Source organism: Crocodylus porosus, unplaced genomic scaffold (genome assembly GCF_001723895.1).
Source record: "Crocodylus porosus isolate Cpor-Errol unplaced genomic scaffold, CroPor_comp1, whole genome shotgun sequence".
Taxonomy (NCBI): Eukaryota; Metazoa; Chordata; order Crocodylia; family Crocodylidae; genus Crocodylus; species Crocodylus porosus.
In genome coordinates, this window is record NW_017728931.1 from 35,139,808 (window position 1) to 35,144,574 (window position 4,767).

A 4,767-nucleotide genomic window follows, 5' to 3' on the forward strand; every position below is an offset into this window, starting at 1 on the left:
CTAGCCGCAGCATCGCATTGCAGGCTCATGTTCATCTTGTGGTCAATGATGACCCCCAAGTCTCTTTCTTCTGTAGTGCGAGCCAGCGAAGCACTGCCAAGCCTATAAGGATGCTGCAGGTTTTTCCTCCCAAGGGGGAGAACTTGCATTTTTCGGTGTTAAACACCATCAGGTTCTTGTCCACCCATCTGCTGAGCATGGGTGAACTTGGCCAGTCCACCTCTGACTCCAATGCCCACATCATTAATAAAGATGTTGAACAATATGTGTCCAAAGACAGAGCCTTGGGGGACCCCACTGACCACAGGGCATCATGACAATTGACTTCCATCAATTACCACCCTCTGGGTCCGACCACAGAGCCAATCTCCCAGCCAGCGGATCGTGCTGGACCCAAGGCCACAATTGGCCCATTTTGCCAAGAGGTGATCATGGGATACCAGATCGAAGGCTTTTTTGAAGTCAAGAACGAAATGATTTCCCTCAAAGGCCGTAGAATTTCACAATCTGCATTCTACCAGGGCATCTTAAACCAATCCATTAATACCTACTTAATGCACTGGAGACACAACACTGCTTTCTTCTATGGGAAGACTCCACCCAGAGCCCTTCAGAGGAGTACAGGGTTGGAAGGAACCGCTTAAGCTGTCAAGTCCAATCCTCTGCATTTGAAGGCAATTATTTGTCCAAGAAATCTCTGAAACTGCCATTCTAAATCCCCATGAACAACTATAAGGTATGATACCTGAAACAATAAGAACACTATACAACAGGGTAGGGGTGTGCGAAACGGGCCATATCCATTTCGGATTCAGATCTGGCCCAAATCAGGGTCAGTGATTTGTTGATTTGGATCATTGTCCCTGATTCCATTCAGCCGAATCCAAATCTGAAGATTCGATGCTGAATAGGGCCGACTCTCTGCTGAATCAAATCAGAGACCGAACTTCACACAGCCCTACAGCAGGGCTGTCCATACAACCCATAGGCTGCACTAGCAGGAGCCACACCAGTGGAGCCCATGGGTCCCCAAGGCTGCCCACTGCATACCCCATTGTACTGCCTGGGCACCTTCCCTGCCCAAGCCCTCTTCCCCACCACTGCATTGCACCTCAGGCACCCCAGATCCCAGGCTCCCCCATGACCCCAGAACTGCGGTGTATGCTGTGCTGCACCAGGGGGAACTGGAGGGAGTGAGAGCCTCGACTCAGCCTTAGCCAGGGTCAACGGTCTTGGTCTTCAGAGGAAGACAAACCCTCCCTCTTTCTTCTCCCACTCCTTCCTGAAGCTAGCATCATTCACAAGGAGAAAAAGATTTTGTCCTGGTCACAACCGGTGACCAACAAAAGCCCTGAAACATGGGATTGCTAGATACCTTCCATACCACCAAGAGAACTACCTCTACTCCCCAACGTGGGGATGGCAAACACATAAATTCACGTATCACGTACACTGATTGTTGATTATGAACCCTCTCTTTCATACCATCTCTCTTGTAAACTTCTCTATTTCAGCCCTAAAGTGATTCAGGTTCTTTGCTCCCACAGCTTTTCTTGAACAACCATTTCAAAATGTTACTTTTTTGATATTTAGAAATTCCCTAATTTCCAATCTAAACATTTGTCCGTAGGCAGTTTGTAGCCATTTGATCTTGTGCTGGTGTTGTTTTACTTCTTAAAAGCTTGTCTCCTTCCCTAATATTCATCCCAACACACTAAGTACTTCACACCATGAGTAAACCGGTAAAAGTTGACTACTCACCCTACAGTAACCGGTGCTCTTTGAAAGGTTCTGTCCTCATGGATTCCATTCCTAGTGCACATATGCTCCTTAAACCAGGAAATCAGAACCTTTTGGTCAGTGCTCATCAGTCCAGGTTTTATCTATCCTCAATCTTTCACACTCCCAAACCCAGAGGATGTTAAAAGCCAGGGAAAGTCCAAATGCCTTGGTTGTTTGCCAAACAGAATACAAATTATAATGGACAGTAATACACATATAGATAACCCACTGTGAAGAACACCAGATAATGTAAGATGATTAACTTGCTTTGCCTTCAGAAATTATCTGTGTGCAGTCCGTTCTTGGTGAGCCGCAAGCAGCAAACTTATGCCAAGGGGTGGGTACAAAGTATTAACCAAGTGGTGAATGAAGGATTGCTTTACCATGACTGCTTCAACCCCTGATGCGTCTCCCTAGTAGCAGCATTGTAAATGTATGAATTGAACTGCAGGTGGCAGCTACATACATTTCAGTGATGATGGCATTCCCTAAGAAGCTGCTGTGAACCCTGGTAGAGTGAATTTTGAATTGTTCAGGGGACTGAGTTTAGCTATTTTATAATACATCCTAATACCTGCTGAAATCCTTGTGGATAACTTCTGTGAAGCAACAGCTTTCTTTTTGGCTCTTTTGGCATAGGCTATGAATAATTTAGAAGTGATTGTGAATGGTTTAATTTTATCTAAACAAAAGATTGCTCTAAGGACATCAAACAAGTTCAGTTTTCTTCCAGAAATGTTACCATGCATTTTGGGATACAAAGCCAGTGAATGAATAGTCTGATTAATATGAAAATCAGAAAATATTTCATATAGGATTCTTGGATGGGGTCTGAGAGATCTTATCCATTTAAAAGATGGTGTGTTATATACCTGCTGTGAAACCTTTTCCCACCGAGCACTAAACTGGCAGAAATAATGGCCACCTAAAATGATATCTTAATTAAAAATGATATAATGATCCTGAAGCTAATTCTTCAAATCGAGGAACCACCAGATCAGTGAATACAAATGTTAAGATACCACAAGGAAGGATGTTCTCTCACTGGATAGAAGACAAACTAATGCCTCTACAAACCTAAACAGTATACAGTCTGAAAAACTGTAATTTCAAACTAGAGAATGATAGACAGTTAAGTGAACTCTTACAAAACTACAGTGAAAGTCCAGATTTTAGTAAGAATACTCAATCCAATATTAAAGAAATCTCTGTCAGAAAGGGAGAAGGGTGATGCTGCTTTGTCCAAATGGTAATTCTCTTCCATCTGGCACTGTAAAACAATCTTGTGGGGTCCTTTCAAATATTAACTAGATTTTTCTGGATATCCCTGGAATGAGATTTTCCCTTAGTAGTTCATCAGAAAGCATTCTAACTGTAAAGTGAAGAGATGGTGGGTCTGGATCAAGGGTCTTCTCATTTTTTGGCAGATGAAGCCTAACACTTATAGTATAGTCATTGGAGTTTGTGGCAAAAGTTTCAGGAGGTCTGAAAACCAAAATTGTAGACAAGCTGGTGCTGTTAATATCAATGTTGCAGCATTTTGCTTAAGACTTCTTAAAATACTTGCTATTAAATTGTGCTGCATTCAGTGTTGCATTTGGTGTTCATTTTCATGACAAACAAGTCTATGGTTGGGCAACACCATTTTTGGATAACCAAATATCTGACTTCTTGATAAACAGTTTGAAGTTGAAAAAAAAAAAAAACTTCTCAGCCAAGCCACAAGGGTATTCACAAGTCAGTGTTTGATACACATTCCAGCACATATTCTGTAGCTGGACCACTTCCTGATGGAAGAGATGATCTTGCTTTCCACTGCCTCATATATAAAACACTGCAGTGGTGTTGTCTGTCAACACCTCTATCATCTTGACTTGGATTACATGTAAAAATAGTACATACACCAGATGTACTGCTCTGAGTTCCAAGACATTTATTTGTAGGCAAAATTCATCCCTTGACAAGAGACTTTAGACTGATGATATGTGAACTCCCCAACACATTTTGGAAGTTTCTGTCACCACTTTAACATGAGTTAAAGGGGTTGAGAATGGAATACCCCTGTATATGATATTCAGGTTTTTTATGAATATAGAGAAGAAAGTATGTGCTAAGGAACACTCAAAGGAACATCTATATAAAAATCACAAAAATCGAAGGGCTTCAAGAAATCATTTAATCTAAACCCTTCAACAAAAGCAGGACTGAGTATACCTAGACTGTCTCCAGCAAATGCTGACTTGGCCGTCTACTAAAAACCTCCAATGAAAGGGACTCACAACATTCCTAAACAACCTCTTCCAGGTTTTCACCTCCTGGCAGATGGAAAATGTTGTGCCCTGCAACTGTCAGACCTGAGCTTGTTGTTGTTTGAGGATTTTTCTGTATTAGGTTTATAATTTTTGTTATAACCTCAAATTTGAATTATGGGATAAATGCTGACACTGTGGTAGAATCAAGAGTAACTTTATAAATTCTATTTTCTTTGCTAGCATTAGAGGAGATTCTTCCTGTTTACCCCGAACCTGAGGATGGTAAACATCTTAAAATTATATTGTATGTTGCATGAGACTTGCTGAGCAAGGGTATGCCGAGTCTTTCAGTTATCAAGAAGAGGGTAAACACAAATGCTTTGCATTTTAGGAAATGTTGCCATGATGGTGAGGAGAACTCTGTGTTGCAATCTGTGCATTCCCACAACAGATGGTATTTGATTTGCTGTGAGCAGCATGGATCAATAGAGGAAAATTTGTGAGATGGAGCTTGAGAGCTGCAAACCAGGGACTAGGGAAGGAATTATTGAGAAAATTATTCTGGTACATGTCCACGAGGGGCCAGCAGGGGAGATTATGCTTAGAGGCAACCAACACAGGTTCATTAGAGGCAGGTCCTGTCAGACCAACCTGGTGGCTTTCTATGACCAGGTCACCAAATCTTTAGATGCAGGGATAGCAGTGGACATAGTCTTCCTGGACTTTTGGAAGG

General features: G+C 42.0%; 1 protein-coding gene across 6 annotated transcripts in view; it reads right to left on the reverse strand.

Moving 5' to 3' along the window:
* Nucleotides 1-4,767, reverse strand: part of ERC1 (ELKS/RAB6-interacting/CAST family member 1) — a 467,579-nt gene that overhangs the window by 90,909 nt on the left and 371,903 nt on the right. The gene's annotated exons all lie outside the window — the stretch shown is intronic.